Below are 17,507 nucleotides of genomic sequence, written 5' to 3' on the forward strand. Positions count from 1 at the left end.
TGTTGTAACAAATCCTGTAACACCAGCAATTTCCAGGGTGTGTAACAGCAATAATGCAAATATGACCCTATGTTCCTGCCTCTGTCCTCCACATATATGCCAGTCTTTGTCCTGCTGTGATACAGACAAAGGTTGTTAGGTAATGGCCTATCATTATTTACTGCTAACATTACTGCTATCATCCCAGTCATATCTTGGACTCCCACACCAACTGTTGGGCAAAGTCCATATATGGGGGAACAGCTGGACAACACATATGTGCCCTTGTATATTCCAGAGGTGAGTTTGTGGTACACAGTGTTCCTTGCCCTTGTACAGCCTTTTATTGGGGGGGGGGTCAATGCCATTAACCTAGGCTATGGCACCTTTTCAGGGATATAACTGTTAGGACAAGGGTCACTCAGTGTGATAGTGAGATGTTCGGTTAAGCAATGTTATGTATGAGATACTGTGACATTACCACACGTGCTACATTTCCCCCTAGGGATTGACTACAGGGTGTAATTGGAGGCTGATAACTACATCTGTAATTGTTAATAGTTACTTATCTTGAAGGCAAATCCTGTGTCTACTGTTATACTAATTAAAGGCCTTGGCTTGGACAGCATAATATGGTATATATCCACATTGCTTGCATCTACTGTTTTGTGTGGGCCTTGCGTTCATCACTGATTACTTATTTCAAAATTTATGTGGTGTAAGTACTGGCATACATTATTGTATAGTACACAAATAAAGGTTTTCTGTGTATGCATACCTGTGTGTCTTGTCATGTCCTTTGAATTGTGGGTGGGTGTAAATTTAATGTTAAGTATTTTCATTTGTGGGAATGGTTGCCACACTACACATTTCACAGGTGCCAGTAACTGGGCTTGTGGCTGAGGGATATACTTTGCACCTAGTACTTACACACTACTTCTACATATGTATGACTACTAATACCTTTTGTCTGTGTATATGTGTATGTACCTATACATATCTCATATAGCTATATGTATGTATATATATATATATATATATATATATATATATATATATATATATATATGTGTGTGTGTGTGTGTGTGTGTGTGTGTGTATATATATATATATATATATATATATATATATATATATATAGATACATACATATAGCCCATATGTCCAAGCATGTTCGGCTCATATTTTGGCCTGTACCTCATTCTCTTGGCAACTGACATGGATGATCGCAGCACTGAAGCATTGAAGTCAGTAACTAGTGTCAACACATTTGTGTTTCAGACTTAATTTCCTTCTTCATATGTGTTCTAATACATACAACTGTGCAACTAGCAACATTTTAAGTGTATTAGAGCAGTAGTTGACATATATCCCTATTTGTACCCACATTGTGGCACACTTTGTCCAGACTTCTTGCATTAGCAGGTTGTGTGGTATGATATTACTACCTTTCCTGTACTTTTGACTGATTGTGCTGGATGATATGTTTGTGAAAACATCAGGGTTATGTATATCTACTATGGTTTGGTGGTAAATCACTTTGTGTATGGAGTGTAGGGTCCTGGGTTCGAGCCTGGCAGAGGCAGTTTATTTTGTTGCTGGGCAGAACACGGGCCATTGGCTACAGAGTGAATAAGGCACTTTAAAGCAGTTGTAAGCAGGTTTGTGCAGGTTTATGCAGAGCTTAGCACTGCCAACTGCCCCGTTACAGTTTCTTACAGTCAGTTAGCTTCTATATTGCTTAACCTGTGCAGGCAGTGCTTACCCTTCACGCAAAAAGGCTGAAACCCGCTTACTGCTGCTTAAAAGTGCCTACTACCACTTACCCCCATGCTAATTTCTTTAAAAGAAAAGAAAAAGGGGTGATAGGAAAGTGGTGAAAAAGGGGCACAAAGAGGGAAAGACAGTAGACAAGATAGCTTGGGATGTGCAGGAAGGGTGTAGGGAAGTTCCATAGCTGCCCATTTCTTCTATAGCAACAGCTGTGCATATGCAATGAATTTGAAGGTACATTTGAACACTCCAACCTCTGGGAGAGAGGGGATGACAACAATAAATGTTTTGATGCCAATTAGACCAGATTACATGTGTCCAGTGGACATGTGTGCAAAATGGACAGCTATGTATGGGGCGTGATTTTTATTTTTTTTGAGGGAACGGATTGCCCTTTTTTTGTTTTTTTAAGGTGAGAGTGGGCTGTTGGGGAAGGAGTGTAGGTATGCTTGGGGAGGATAGTTTGGTAGGATGACAGATAAGACAGACAACACAGCATACAGGGGTGGTATATGACACATGTGGGGGGGGAATACCTTGGATAGGGAGGGGTGTTTGGAAGTCGCAAGCCCATGGGCCCCCAAATGGAAACAGTGGGACTGAGTTCCCCACCCATGGGCAGTCACCACTGCAACTTCACAGCCCCAAAGGTGGCTGTGCTGGGGGCTGTGTAGGAGGGGCAGGCTCACCCTCCAATTGTGCCACTCGGCCCTCAAGCTGGCGTAGTCGGTCTTGAAACTCCATATCGAGCTCCCTATGCACCACGGCCCTGACCTGAGAGGTGACATGTTCCTCTCCGCGCCCGCTCCCGGGGGGGGTGAGCCCAATCCCCTGTGGTGGTTCCACCCGAAGGTGAAACAGGGCCAACGGAGGAGGAAGTCCCAGGCTGGGCCCCAGACATGCTGGTGCCCCATGCCATGGCCAGCTGATTTGGGACAGGTGGGTCCACTGGGATCGGCCTTCCCATATGAGCTATGTTGTAGCAGGTTTATGACAAATATGGGTTAGTAATAGTCAACAGCATTCGGGATTAGTTATAACAGCATGCATAGGTATTCCCATTAACCCAAAACACCAGATTTAACACAGTTGCAGAATAAGCAGAACACATGCATATATGGAACAACAGTGGCCATTATAACAGCATGCAGGTTTCATTGATGGCAACAAGCCACCAATATGGGTGTATTTTAACATGGCACATGCATAGAAACAAATGTGAATATTTATAAACCATTAGGACATATGTCTCAACGTAAGTTTGGAGTGTACACATATCGGTTGAGGTGTGTCATTGTGTTATTTTTGCACATATGGTAGGGGTGAGAGAGAGATTCAATTAACAACTAATATATATCCTTGTAGTTTTCACAACATTCTTAGCCACTGCACTAATCTGTTCCTTACATGTATTATTACACTACCCAATGGATTTATATTGTACACTGGTATGTTTATAGATTATTATATACGTGACCTTTGTCTTACATACTGGCTTGACAAGATGCAGTTGTTAATGCAACATATGTTGAGAATTGCTCTCATACACTTTGGGCGAGGTGCTAGAATGACAGTTTGTTTTCATATACATTCTCTGAGTATGTACACATCTGACTATCAGTTATATGTCATTAACAGCTGCCTACATTTCTTGGATCATCACACTGATTTTTCAGGGGAACAGGGTACCAGGCTGGTGATGTGGGCCATTTATCTGGACATGTTGGACAGATTGGAACAGTTGTGCTGTGTGTGATAAATAAAATTACAGACATCACAGTACACTATGCTATCAGGGAATTGATGTGAGTCTTTCTACTGTTTTCTCTGTAAGTCTCCCTCACTTGTACAGTATGACTGTCCTCTTGGCACTTCCAACATTGTTATATAGAACTTCATACACATTTCATCTGCATACCACACTGTGGGTAATGCTGCTTAATACAATAGTACTATGTATAGTATGCAACAGTTCAACAACATATGACAGAAGAGTAAACAGAAGCACTCCAGGGGTTATACCTTTATTCACAGGATATTACACATTTATTTCTACTGGTACGACACTTTCTAAGGCTCTTATATTTATTTGTTATGACAGTACATGCTGAATGATTACTAACCTGCCTCACGATGCAGCCTTTGCAACCTACTATCATGGGCTTGCTGGTTCGCAGCCCGCTCATCTGCAGCTGTCAGAGAAATACAGTGGTATTTAGCCATACCTATCCATAGTATACACAAGCTAGGCAATTATTAACTACTTAGTAGAATGAGTACTTACTCAGTACTAGGGCATTAAGCATCTGCCAAGACTCTTGGACCCACTGTTTCAGTACATCCCCCCTGGCTGCTTCAGGTCAGCATGGTGGTGCCTGAACTGCTCACCAGTCCGGGGGATACCTGTGGCACTGGTGAGGTCACGGGCTCGACTGTCTCAGGCCTCCGTTTTATACTGCGAGCCCTGGTACTGGCCCTGCAGTAGTCTCTGCTCATGGTGTTTTACCAGGAGCCATACCATGAGTTTTGACTCCTGGATGCCCCAGCACTGCGCTCTAAATCGAGTGCCTTCACCACACCAGACATTCTGCCTGCAGTAGGAAGCTACAACCAGTTATGGGAAGTATTCCCACCTGTGGGGTTTAAATACGGCCAATTACCCACACTTTTCTGTGATTGGCCGGTTTTGAAAAGGCTAAGCTATGGGCACACCTGCTTACCTAGGGTTGGTAGTGCTTAAAGAGGTATACCCCTAGGCAGATTGAACTGGCTCTCCTACACATTGCTTACACTTACTGAGTTGAGCTGCGCTGCAGTTAGCACTGCTTAATAGTTAATTAGCACTATATTTGCCTTTTGGCAGTGATTTATTATTCATTATGGGTTATATATGTGTCTGGTATCCGTGATTCATGTGTACATACACTGTATGGGGTCCTGGGGACTTCTGCATTTTACTACAATAACACCTTAGATCTATGCTTACTGCAGTACTCCAGTTCACATATTTATATTCTGTGGCAGGTTATACAACATCACACTGTACATAGATTCAGTTCACATGTTTGGTTTGATTTTCCTGTGGTGAGGATTAGTTTGCTGATACCCCACTTGCATGTACTGCTATGGTGGCTTAGTGGTTAACTACTGTGACTGTGGTGTACAGGGTCCTGAGTTTGGGCCTTGCAGAAGCTGTTTATTTTGTTGCTGGGCAGAACATGGGCCATTGGGTACAGAGTGATTAAGGCATTTTAAAGCTGTTGTAAGCGGTTGTGCGCAAGTTGGCTCAGAGCTACGCAATGGTACCCTCTGGTTACAGTTTCTTACGCTCAGTTAGCTTCTACTTTGCTTAATCTGTGTAGGCAATGCTTACCCCCATGCAAATGCACTTAAACACGCTTACTAGTGCTTATATATGCTTACTACTGCTTATTTGTGCTTAAACCTGCTTACTAGTGCCTTATTCGTTATGACACTGACACTTCACGTGCCTTTAATGCAGTACTCCAGTTCACACTTAAATGTTACTTAGTAGGTTATACAGCAAAATAACGTACAACAATGTTCATATACAGATTTCACATAGAAAATGACACATGCTGCAGTGGGACTTGAACCACAAATGCCTGCTTATTAAGCAGATGCTCTGACCACTACACTATTGCTGTGCTGTTTCATTTGCATATATCTTCCTTGTTATCCTTTTTAGCATTTTATGCTGCTTTAACCGTAACTAAGCGATGGGCACACCCACACACCTACAGTTAGCTGTACTCGGAGTTAAAAAAAAATACTGGGGTTACTTTTTATTTTTATGTCCTGTTGCTGTTGTCCACATGGGGGACTGTTGGTGGGGATATGTGGACACCTATGAGTGGTCTCACTCAGTTGACACTTTCTGCTGTTCTCTTTGCAGAGGCATGTTTATTCTGAGAGTTCTGCTCTCAGACATGCCCATTGCACTCGTCCACGCTCAGTGTAGGATTAGGTGTTCAGGCAGCACGCCTACATTAATATGCATGGCATGCTGCCGTCCTCCTCCTAAATAGTATATGAACAAAAGTTTGTATCTCTTACGGCATCAGGCACTGGTCAAATATCCATGCAGTTGTATTACCCAGCATGTAAACTTTAAAATTAAATCATTCAATAGCTTTTATGTTGTATAGTTTTGAAATTATTGACACAAATGTGAAGTGGCTATATTAAATGCCCAAAGGTGTCAATAAGATACAACTGCACAACTAAGTGTCACTAGGTGGAATGAGATAAACAAAATCAAAAACTGTATTATTTTTTTTAGTTTACAAATATAACCAACTATTTCCATGAAAAATGGAACAGACATAACCCTGAATGAATTCAGACATTTTAAAACTATGTACAATATTTACAAGGTCTGTCTAGACTTCTTCTAGAGACATTCAAGATATTTTTGGTTTGAATTGCTTAATTATTTAAGGTATAGCAATATTCTTGGAATGTGATACCCCACTCATGCAGTACATATCTCCAGTGGTGTCAAAATATGGTGAATCTGTTTCCAGTATCACTTTTAAGGAGGTTCACACATCTAGTTCTATAAAAATGTATCGTGAAATGCCTTTTTTAACCTAAGGTAGATACTTAGTATTTCTTTAACCCTGCAGTACAGACTGTGAAGGGGAAATATGTTAGGGTGGAGTAAAACAGTCAATGTATTTTTCACTCTTAGAAATCAATGCATAAAATATAGCATGCTTGAGTTTGACTGAGGTATCATGCTTGATTACACCTGATGCATGTTTGCTGGTGATGTGCATTCACAAGCTAAGTGCAGTTTGTCCATGGCAATCTGAATACATTTATGCCATTAAAAGGGCATACATATGTGCACTACAATGGGATTCATAGCACTGAGCATGGCTGAGACTCAGCTGCATAAAATGTTCACAAAACAGTCTAATCTTACTCCACCCATCCTCAGCTGGCCTTTTTTAGCTTCACTGGGCTCCACATCTGTGCTTAACTCCACGAAAAGCACAAAATAACTAAAACCATTTATTAACAGAAAGGACAACCAAAAATAAGTATGAAAGTCATTTGTCAGTGTCCTTGTGTGTAATATGCTAAGTAATACTCATTTATTTTAAGGCATGCCATTCTGTTACTGTTTGTTGGATTGCTTGTGTTAATGTTTAAAGTGTCACTTTCAGGACTGTCTATGTGTCAAGTGCCATGATGCTGTCAATAGTCTGTGGCAAAGGCTGATGGGTAACAGAGAACTGACCACTTTCATTTTAATAATTACTCATACCTATTACCAACTACTTTGTATACTGACTATTACACTATTACAGCAAACACATACAGTCATAAGTATTGCTATTGCAACAGAGGAGTCAAGCCCAAAATTCAGAATTAAAAAGATAATAACATTGATCTGATTTCATACTCATGATTCCATAATTCAATTAAAATACTTTGCACAAGGATGACGGGTGCCCATTTCTGACAATATGTTATTGCAAGTTATCCCATGATGCAACAGCATAGGACACAACACAGAGGAGACAACTTCAGTCCTGAGGTGAACCATATCTTTTAGGATATATGAAAAACTCCTGTCTGGAAAACGGGAACCAAAACAGACAGAGAGAGGTAAGGCATGGAATCTAGTAGTAGCTAAAATAAATGCAGTAGGGTTAATAAACCACACCGTGTCACAGTTCAGGAAAAGAGCAAATGTTGTTTTCTGTGGTCCAGTGATCCATGGCTTGATTCTCTCAGCCACCATTCTCTAACTGTGTGATCTTGAGCAAGTCACTTAACTAGACAGAGCTCCTGGGATGAATCGGAAAAAGGTCCATGGAGATCAGTGCTCTACCCTGGAGAACAAATACAAATAAAATAAAACTAAAATAAATTACATGGTAGAATATGCCCAGAGAAAAGCTAGGCAGAATGCGATTGCCCATAGCAGCATTGGTGGTGGAGGTCCTTCTACACTTAAACCTTTAACACCAGACATGTCATATCTTCTCTCTTTAAGGGGTGATGATTTGAATGCAGATGAGGATGATGTTGAATCATTAGAGGTTTTGTTGACACAAGTACTTTCAGACACTACAACAATCACAGTCTGCCAATGTGGAATGCTAGTGTAGATTATTTTACTATGTTATAGTATTATGCATTTGTAAGCCACGGTGGTACAGAGGTAGCATTGTTGCCTCACAGCAAGAGGTTCTCCTGTTTGATTCATGGCTGGAGTGCCTTCTGTGTGGAGTCTGCATGTCCTCCCCACAGTTGAGTAGCCTCCAAAACACATGCCTGAATGGATGTGCCTTCGCTGAAGGTTGGGAGTTGGGCTGGCCACTCGGCACCATAAAAAAATCTACTGCCAATCATTAGCAGACTGGAGTTCTGCTCTGGCGACCCCTAACCGGGAAAAGCCAAAAAGACAAACATAGTATTATGCATTTGTCATGATACAGTCTGCATATGTTACCCTTATATGCTTCATGATTTGGTATACCTTCAATGTCTGATGCAGAACAAAGTCTGCAGGCACTGCATGGTTAGTATGGTCATCCTAATATGGCTTCACAGGGTCAGCACCAGAAACAAGATTGTCCTGTACCTCATTGCAGCCGGCTGATGTTGATAGCAGAATGACTGTTGACCATGATGCCATCCCTCTATTAGTCATGACAAAACACGAGGACAGTAGCACACAGTCAACAAATGTACTAGTAGGGGCCACCTACAGCACAGATGGTTCATAACTCCTTAGGCAGTGACATGGGTTTATCCACACAGCAGAAAGAGGACATGTCATTACAGTGGGGGAGGGGTACACGTCATAGCTCAGCACTAGCTTCTTGTGCACATAACCACTTTAGAAGGAAAAGAACCCACAGACACACCAGTATACAGAGATGGCAGGCAAAGACATATGTCACAGTTAGCACCAGGGACATGCAGGACCTTGGCTACCTAGCAATAGACATGCCATTAGATAGCTCAAGCTAAGGCTGCCATAGTACCACAGAGAATAGGTGAGGAATTTTGTCAGTATATGTAAATGATGTAGGCCAGCAATAATGCAATAATAATTCACATGCACAATATGACTGCACACACAGCATCCATGTCACCCTCCATGGGCAGAGTCATAAAGTCTTATAAGGCACACATTGAGAACATACATGGACATAGCTAGATAACTATTTGTATGCAGAATAGATGAGGTGGTAAGATATCATGTGCATTCCATTACATTGCTGTTGACACTTCTATGGAAGGAGTGGCTAGGGCTTGTCTGACTTCCATAACAGATGGTAGAACCTCTTAGCCAAGGTCTATGTCCCACAGCATTATCAGCTCAATATCAAGAGGTTCCCTTTCATTGAATAGATCCTGCTATTAGAGCAACTCACCATCAAGTTCACATACCAACACTTGCTCTTAATCTATGGGGCCGTCACCCACACTTTCCTTAAGAGACATTCTGCATGACACAAAACAAATATAAGTCACATTCTGAAAATAACTAGCAAGGAACAGTTGTAATCCACCAGTCAATTTCCACATAGTGTTACTGATTCACTTCTTAGTGGAATTTGGGAAAAAAAGTGAAGAGGCAATACCACAGCAAAGAAAAAAAATGTAAAACACTTGTCCAGTGCTAGCATTTTTGGCAAATTAGCTCTTATCACAGTACAATCTGGGCAAAGCAGTGACAGCCTTCACCATAGCATTAAAGGCTGCACATAAAAACCTTATTTGACACAGAGAAACCCTGCCATTATAACTCGTATTTGTGCCACTTATTCTTCACACTGTACCAATGATGACTAATTGTAAAGGTCTGAAAATCAACATTTCTTTTGTTGAAAAAGAGTCGGATGTACAGTGTAAATGACCATGCACCACACAGTACAGCCCTGAAGTTACACTACAAGGATCAATTACTGTCTAACTGCTTATTTTCAGTTCCCATAGCAGAATGTCATGGCCCATGGGTGTGGACCAGATGCTACCTCTTTGACTGTGTAGTTGTATATATTGCACAAGCCTGTCACAGGGTTCACAATGCTACTGGCCGCCATCACTATCACCACTGGTAGGAATAGTGGTAGAGGGGGCTGCAGTTCCACTATAGGTGACTGTCTGCAGCAGTTGCACATTGGACTGATGCATGATCATGTTGCAGAGAATGCAGCACGCTGCAAACATCCTGCATTCAGTAGAAGGTTCAGACTGTTGGGCACTTCCAAACTTGTCCAAGCAATGAAAATAGACATCAAACAGGCCAAGCATGTGTTCATTGTGTATTCATGTCTGGGACAAGACAGTGCTGAAACTCTCTTCAAGAACTACCTGAGACTCACAGACTGGTGCAATTAGCCAAGGCTCAAGTAGGCAGGCTATGTCACCTGTAAAATCATAAGAGGGAGTGGACACATAAAACAGGAGGGGTGATTACTCAATACTACCTACACCACTCTACAAATATGAATACATCTATGACTAGGATCAGTAAAATGTTTTGCACTTACCAACTAGGTGACCACAAAGAATCCTACCATGTTGAAAGACATCACAGAGTGAGCTTGTGTGCCACATATGGGAAATATGGGCATACTGAGAATACACTCCCCATGCATCACATAATACCAGGCATTAGATGGAATAGTAGCATTTTTCAATTCTGGTATCACTACCCCATGGTCCAGATGGAGCCCTAAGGGTATTATGTGTTCAATATAATACACCAAGCACTTTTGGAAAGCATAACATCCCATAAAAGGCATACACAGTATGGGACTGGTCCTGATGTGACACTGGTAAATAGATATACTGATCTACATGTGCCAAAAGTATGGTAAGGAACTTCTGAAGTATTTTCAAGGCAGAAGCCTGTGCGATACCCAACATGTCCTCACAATAACTATAGTGAGGGCTATATATACTTTGATATCCTCAGGTAGAAAAAGACCATATATCCCGTCAGTCCCTGACCATGGACCATACAAATTCAACAAAGCCCATTTTATATCCTGGTGTATTTTAAATATGTCCAAAATTTCTAGATCAGCAAAATTCAAGAGAGTGAGCCTTTGCCTGTATCTTCTTCTTCTTCTTTAAGCCTGATTTTGTTGCAGCAGAAATGAACGTCTCAGAATGGAAACAGCTAAGCTGGCAAGAATCCAAAGCACCTCTGCTGATTGCAAAGTAGATACAAAAGGTATGACTTTGCTTTTTATAAGCGTTATGTGCATGGTGCATAAGAACATAAAAGTGACAACAAATCTCACAAAGGCAGCAAAAGATAATATTTTGCATAAGCTAAGATAGGTGTATATGTTCCATCAATTCCTCAGTTAAATCTCATTAGGTAGTTATTTGTATATGGAGCCATGAATCCAAGCTGCCAATATTTTACTGATGCTCCTAGTGCCTTGGCTGTTTTACCTTCCAGGGAACAATTACATTACTTAGACATTCTCATTTTATACAAAACTACAATTATTCAAGAAATCATTCATTTAAAACTAATTGCTTTCAATCAAAACCCCCACGGAATTACATTGACATCTAAAGTGCAACATCCCCAAGCCAAAATAACACCTAATGAAAAACATTGCATATAATTATTACAATACATTGAAATATATTTTAAATCACATTTTACAAATATAATACTGGCAGCTTGGATTTGTGGCTCCTTTGTGTTTTATTATATTTCAACCTAGGTGCAGCCAACTCAAATTCCTGCTATTCCTAAGTACAATGACTATGACTATCACACTATATTTCTTAAATTATTTTCCCTCAAGCATGACTGATGCAGCAATTTTGGTTTAACTTATACTTACATAAAATGCTCCAAAGCACTATATGCCTGGGATTTCTATGCGTATAGCTTTAGTGCTATAGAGAATTATAAATAGTGTGGGCATTGTTCCAAAATTACATGACTACACCCTATTTAGTTTTCTTTATCTATGATTTCTAGTTACATATTTTGGATGTTCACCATCTCATCCTACTTAGAAAATGGCTGGACTACCTTGCATCATGATAGACTTGAGAGGGCTTTTAAATTTTACATAACAAAGTCTTTCTTCTTTTTGGTACTATAGTCTCCATTTCTGCTGATGCTTGTATTTTCTATGCTTTATCTTACATAAAAGTTATTTGTCTCACACTTTACAAGTCATTCACACCTGCTTACCACTTCAACATGCACAGCTAGTTATGTGGGCTGTCTTGCCTTATTAAACCTACAGACACGCTATAAACAACATTACTGTTTCAATGGAACTTGATTGCACTGTTGAATCTGTACTACTCTGCATTCTAATTAAGCAGTTTAAATATGAGAAAATGATGTTAATCTGAACATATAATGCAAAAAGCTGCTTTACTTGCTAAATATAAAATATTTTATTACAGCTAAAATTTCTTTAGTGCTGAGCTCTGGGCAATTACTGTCCAGTCTGCCCTCAAGAATGTGACGCATCATTAACTGTACGTAGGCAATTATTAATGAGATAATATGAACATCTGAATATTCTGTATGGTCCTCATGGCTGCTGTCCATATCATTCTGAACGATTTTCTTGATTTTTTTTTTAATAATACAATGCATCTATCCTGAGAAATGTTCTTGCTGTTTTCTGTTTTCCTGGTTTAGCTCAATGTGTTTGTGCTCAGTTTCTCTGCGTATACAGTCTTATGTGCTATCCTTGTACTTAGTAATCTAATATGCTGCAGCTGCTGCTGTCTGCTTAAATTGCGTCTTCTTATGGGATAACAACAGCTAAAGGCATTTTCCTTGAATGCCACTTAAGGCACTATTTTGCAGATTGTTCATATAACTTGGGGTTGTATAATGAGACAGTAGTTCATGGCTGTTTCATTGTACATCAAGAGGAATTTCTCAACTGTTTACTTATCTTTATAATTCTGCACTTGATAACAAAAAAGCTTTCATTGTCAGCATGTTGCTCAGTGGCATTTATGTTTCCTCAATGTATATTTATTTTACTACATTTTTTGGATTATATACCCTTGTTGTTGTTCTCTTAAATTATCTTCAATAAACTTACTATCAAATATTTGCTGAATTTCACCAGTCCTCCAAACCATGTGAAATGTACCTGCTGGTACAAAAAACAATCTTGTCTGCTGGACAAATTGTATACTCTTGCTCTGTAGCCAAGGCATGGAATGCCCTACCTTGGACTATTAGAACTACCAAAAATATCCTGACACTTTAAAACCTCCCTAAATAACTTATTTTCCATCTGGAACAGTACCTGCACCTTGCCTCCTTCCGTCAAATCACAATCAACCTCTACATAACGTAGATATTCACAGTACATATGGAATATACTTTGAGTGTAATGCCTTGCTACTTTATGCTGTCTGAGTTACCTATACTAATGCCATGTTTAAGCCTCTCTAATATCCACTGTTATCATTTCTATTTATTTTTTAAGCAATGTGGAATCATGTGTCATTTTGAAACACAATTCACCTGTTAGAAATTCTATGCAATATACTGAATCATACTCAGTTTATCAACTCTATATAAAATGCTTCATTTGGCTGCATATAGCCCTGTAATGAACTTACTCCAATTATATTTACTCTGAGTCATACTGTTGCTGTATATACTCCTGTAATTGTTTCATGTCAAATCTATTTGCTTTAATGCGTTCGCTTGTTATCTAGTTTTTTTTTTTTTTATTTCTACTGAAAATGGCCTAAATGCAAATAAATAAACAAATAAATAAACAAACAAACAAATAAATAAATAAATAATCACATTTTCCAGATAAAGTTCACCAATATAATAGGACTGGTGATATTTGTCTAATCCTAACAACTTTGGGAGTATCTTCATTATATACTTTTAACCATACCAGTGTTACTCCTTATCATCTTACCCTTTAACTCAATTTTCAATTATGCTTTTCTCAAATTTATCATCAGAAGTATATTTCTTTAAATGTATCATTATTTACTTATGTACTATCATATGTCAGATTTGGTGCTGATAGATGCACCCACAATTTCTTCATATCTTGAAATGCTTTCATATTTAAGGTTCTTATATAGCTACTGCAGAATTTGTTTTAATGATAATTTCCCTGAGATATTTAAAATTACAGCTACAATTATCCTTCCTAAACAAAGGAAGGCAACCTCCTTTTCAAACTTTGTCCCATCTCCATTTTGACCATTGTCCAGTCTGCTCATATCTGCTTCTGCTTTTCAAATTGATGAGCAAAATAAGCCATCTACACTGGCATTATGCCAAACATCATGGATTCAAATGAGATTAGAACATAATCATCACTTTAAACCTCCACACAGTCATCACATTTAAACCTCCACGGGTTTACTCAGATCATTGCCACCCCCACCAGATTTAGCAAAAATAGAGTCAAAAATAGTATCCTTGATTGGATACTTATTAACAGTCACCCCCAAAAGTACAAGTCAGATACATTACCCAATGATCTAAGTGATCACTGCCTTACCTATATTATTAGGCTAAAAGCCAACATTCCCAACCAGCCCACCTACAAAACTATAAGAAACGTCAGGAACTTTAACCTTGACAACTTCCAAATTGAACTCAAAGCATGTAATTGGAATGTCTTGAAACGACTCCCATTACAAGAAGCAGTTGAATACTTCAATACCAGATTTCTGGCTATCCTTAACCACCATGCTCTTACCCATACCATCCGTGTAAAAGCCACAGTTGCATCATGGCTATCTAAAGAAAGAAAAAACAAAATTAAACTAAGAAACAATGCCTGGGTCAGGTGGCATGTTACCAAAGCCCTTATGGACCAAGTAAGATACCGGCAGCGAAGGAATCAAACCAAAAAATTTGTCATTCTAGACAAAACAAAATCACTACACCCTTCTACAACAAAAATATCAGCTAAAACCTCAAAAGTTCTGGGCTGGTATTAACAAACTTCTCTACCCAGGCCACTTTGCCACTCCTACCCCATCAGCTACCCTTGATAAATCCCCTGTAGAAATTGCAAACAGCTTCAACTCCTTCTTTACTGAAACTATCCAGTTTTTAACTACCCATCTCACTCCATCGGACACAAACACCAGCTCTGGCACATCTAGCCCTGATCCACCCAGCACCCAACCCAGCTTTACCTTTCAAACCTTACTCAAAAAGCTAAAACCTACTACACTAGCTGCCGACCAGCTCCCAGATGAATATCTTCAAAAAGCAGCTGATGCCATAGCACTTCCCTTTTCTATTCTGATCTCATCCCAGCAATATGGAAACTATCACATGTTATACCTCTCCATAAAGGAGGAAGTTCCACAGAATTATCTATTTATTATTTTATTTATTTATTTTACATTTGTTGACCGGGCTAGTCCAACTGGATATATGTCCATTTTCAGTGGAGGCCCGAGGAGAAAACAGAAAAAAAACCACAATATCATTTATAATATGAGGCATTTACAAATACAGCTAAATTGACAGATACTAATCACATTCCATTCCATTTTGTTGCATTTCAGTAAAACAAGAATCATGGTACATTTCAGCTATGGTTAGCCATTCAAACGCATTTCCTAATAAAAATTTGTATAAGAGAAAACTTTGTATTTAGAGAGACTAGACACAGTGTATTTTAAGAGAATAAATCTAGACACAGAGTAGATAAAGAGAAAAAACATCTATAATAGAATATGTAGAAGCTTATAAGTAGTCTGGGATAAGCAGAGCTAAGTTTAATCTGATGGGTAGATGCCTAGTCAGGTTTAGTACAGGGGCACAACCAGTGTGTTGTAAGGTAGAGTTTCAGTCTATTTTTGAAGAGTGATGGAGAGGAAAGAGAGGAAAGGTTAATAGGGAGAAGATTCCAAGTTTTTCCAACAGCATTAGAGAAAAGAGATTCACCAGCCATGTTGTTAGGTTTAGAGGTATGTAGAAGATTTTTATGTGAGGAATGTAGTGATTTCAGATTTGTATATGGAGTGATGAGGGTAGATAAAATAGGAGTACTGAATGGTTTATAGAGAGTTTTATGGGCAATGGTTAGTTGATGGAATTTAATCACGTTTTGTAGTTCAAGCCATCCTAGCTGCTTTATATTTATGCAGTCGTGGGTTCTGTAAGGGTTTCCTGCTGCAAATCTAGCGATGTTATTGTAGGAAGTTTCCAGTTTGCTGAGGTTATTTTTTGAAAAGTTAGTAAAAATAGGTGAGGCATAGAGGAGAGTAGAGATTAGATGAGTGTGAGCTATAGTTGTTCTAGCTGTATGGAAAAGGTAAGGTTTAATCCTATAGAGGGGGACAAGTTTTTTGTTGACAGTTTTTATTGTATTGTTGATATGGGTGTCAAAGTTCAGATTGTTATCTATGGTGATACCCAATAGTTTGGTGGTTGGCTCAGGTGATATAATGATACCATTGGTAGATGCAACTGAGAAATCAAGTGGAAAGGATTTGTGAGTCGGAATAAAGAGGAGGAGTTTAGTTTTTTGGGGGTTCAAAAGAAGGCAACACTGTGTAAACCATTGTTCAACTGTGTTAAATATCTTCTGGGTAAGAAAGAGGAGTTCATATGTGGATTTGGCTGAGCATATTAGTGTGGAGTCATCAGCATACTGTATGCATGTAGCTTGGGGGATGGCTAGATGAAGGTCATTAATAAATATTGAGAAGAGGAGAGGTCCTAGTATGGACCCTTGAGGGACACCTAGGGTAACTGGTTGTAGGCTAGAAAGAGTCTTATGCCAAATTACTGCCTGTTGTCTTTTGTCTAGGTAGGACTGGAACCATTTTATGGTAGGTGCATCTAAAGATAGGGATTTGAGTATGTTAATGAGAATCTGATGATTGACTATGTCAAATGCTTTGGACAGGTCAATGAATAGTGCTGAATAAAGGTTATTAAGGTTACGGTTTTTGTTTATGCAATCTGTAAAGGAAAGAAGGGCAGTGGTGGTGCTATGTGAAGGTCTGAAACCATGTTGAGAGCTGGAAAGTAAGTTATTTTGAGTTAAGTGGTCAAGTAATTGCCTATAGATACATTTCTCCATGATCTTTGCCAAGGGTGAAAGAAGGGCAATAGGGCGGTAGTTGGAGAGCTCATAGGAGTTTCCACCTTTATGGAGGGGGATAATATGAGAGACTTTCCATAAGCTAGGTATGTGACCTTCAGAAATAGTCCTATTGATCAGAAATGGAAATAGGATAAGCTAAAGCTTTGGCTGATAGCCGTAGGAAATCAGCAGGTAGTTGATCTGCTGAGGCAGAGCATGGTTTTAGTTTTTGTATAAGGGTTAGAATATATGTAGTTGGTACAGGTTTCAAGTGAAAAGGAGGGGTGAGATAGAGTTATAGGAAGGCAGAGTAAAGCTATTTGGTGATAAGTGACTAGCTAGTGTTTGGATAATATTAGTAAAGAAGGTATTAATTGTATTGGCTATATTCATGGGATTAGTATGGTCAGTATTTTGAGGGTTAGGTGTGGAGGAATGACCTGGGTGGAGTAATTGATTAATGCTAGTCCAGAATTTTTGAGGGTTATTTTGATTAGTTTGTTGGAATTGTTGGTAGTAATTTCTTTTATAAGAGAGTATAGCTTTCTTAGTGTCATTTGTTAACTGTCTAAAGGTTTGTTGGTCAATGGGGTTTTTAGCCATTCTCCATTTGGCCCAATGTTTATTTCTAAGGTGCATTTTATGTTTGGTTAATTTTGAAAG

This window comes from Protopterus annectens, chromosome 2.part2 (assembly GCF_019279795.1).
Source record: "Protopterus annectens isolate FY-2018-M chromosome 2.part2, PAN1.0, whole genome shotgun sequence".
Taxonomy (NCBI): domain Eukaryota; kingdom Metazoa; phylum Chordata; order Ceratodontiformes; family Protopteridae; genus Protopterus; species Protopterus annectens.